This window comes from Berghia stephanieae, unplaced genomic scaffold (assembly GCF_034508935.2).
Source record: "Berghia stephanieae isolate SIO BIC M18660-M18661 unplaced genomic scaffold, UCSD_Bste_1.3 scaffold2173, whole genome shotgun sequence".
Lineage (NCBI taxonomy): Eukaryota > Metazoa > Mollusca > Gastropoda > Nudibranchia > Aeolidiidae > Berghia > Berghia stephanieae.
The window spans coordinates 522-2,500 of record NW_027623261.1 but is presented as its reverse complement, the minus strand read 5'-3'; the positions used below and the strand labels follow the sequence as shown (position 1 = coordinate 2,500).

General features: G+C 21.8%; 1 long non-coding RNA gene across 1 annotated transcript in view; it reads right to left on the bottom strand.

The window, feature by feature from the left end:
- Positions 1 to 1,733, bottom strand: part of LOC144961328 (uncharacterized) — a 7,567-nt gene extending 5,834 nt beyond the window's left edge. Inside the window, exon 1 of the long non-coding RNA XR_013643129.1 lies at positions 1,628 to 1,733. This is a non-coding gene — a long non-coding RNA (uncharacterized LOC144961328). The remainder of the gene's footprint in view (positions 1 to 1,627) is intronic.
- Between the last annotated feature and the right edge of the window lie 246 nt (positions 1,734 to 1,979).

Here is a 1,979-nt window from a genome sequence, read left to right as displayed (position 1 = left end):
TCTATTTTGGGAGATTTTTTAAGCTCTTGTATTTAAGACAATACTTTATACACTCTTGATATGATCAACTATTTAAGATAATATTTTATACACTCTGAAATGATCATCTGTTTCAGATAATATTTTATACACTCTTTAAATGGTTATCTGTTTCAGATAATATTTTATACAAACATTAAATGATCATGTATTTAAGATAATATTTTATACACTCTTTAAATGATCATCTGTTTCAGATAATATTTTATACACTCTTTAAATGATCATGTATTTAAGATAATATTTTATACACTCTTGATATGATCAACTATTTAAGATAATATTTTATACACTCTTTAAATTATGGTCAGGAATTTAGGATACCTTTTTAATACAAACTTTAAATGATCATGTATTTAAGATAATATTTTACACAATCTTTAAATGATCATGTATTTAAGATAATATTTTAAACACTATTTAAATGATCATGTATTTAAGATAATATTTTAAACACTCTTTAAATGATCATATATTTAAGATAATATTTTAAACACTCTGTAATTGATCATATATTTAAGATAATATTTTAAACACTCTTTAATTATCATGTATTTAAGATAATATTTCATACAAACCTTAAATGATCATGTATTTAAGATAATATTTCATATACCCTTTAAATTATGGTCAGAAATTTAGGATACTTTTGTAATACAAACTTTAAATGATCATGTATTTAGGATAATATTTTACACAATCTTTAAATGATCATGTATTTATGATAATATTTTATTCACTCTTTAAAGTATGATCATGTATTTATGATAATATTGTATAAACTCTCTAAATGTTCAATTATTTAAAATCATCATTTATAAACTAAAGTGATCAGATATTTAAGAAATATTTTTTATACAATCTTTAAATGATCATGTATTTCAGATAATATTTTACACAATCTTTAAGTGATCATGTATTTAAGATAATATTTTATGCACTCTTTAAATGATCATGTATTTAAGATAATATTTTATGCACTCTTTAAATGATCACGTATTTAAGATAATATTTTATGCACTCTTTAAATGATCATGTATTTAAATAATATTTTATGCACTCTTTAAATGATCATGTATTTAAGATAATATTTTATGCACTCTTTAAATGATCACGTATTTAAGATAATATTTTATGCACTCTTTAAATGATCACGTATTTAAGATAATATTTTATGCACTTTTTAAATGATCACGTATTTAAAATAATATTTTATGCACTCTTTAAATGATCACGTATTTAAAATAATATTTTATGCACTCTTTAAATGATCACGTATTTAAGATAATATGTTATGCACTCTTTAAATGATCATGTATTTAAGATAATATTTTATGCACTCTTTAAATGATCACGTATTTAAGATAATATTTTATGCACTCTTTAAATGATCATGTATTTAAGATAATATTTTATGCACTCTTTAAATGATCACGTATTTAAGATAATATTTTATGCATTTTTTAAATGATTCGTGTATTTAAGATAATATTTGATACAGTCTTTAAATGATCACGGATTTCAGATATTTTATATACTCTTTAATTGATGTATGTAAAATCGTGCAAATTACCGATTCTGTATTTACCTTTCTTTCCATGGAATTTACAAAACCAACGGCCAGAAACACACAAGCCAATGCCTTTGGTAGTTGCTGGAAAAAATAATATTTTAAAAAATCAATGAAGTCAACAAAGTATATCATGTTCTCTTTTAGTGTCTCCTTGAAATAGTATTATAATGATACTACTACTACTACAATACTACTACTACTACTACTACTATACTACTACTACTACTACTACTACTACTACTACTACTACTAATACTACTACTACTACTACTACTACTACTACTACTACTACTACTTACTACTACTACTACTACTACTACTATACATGCTAATAATAATAATAATAATAATAATAATAATAATAATA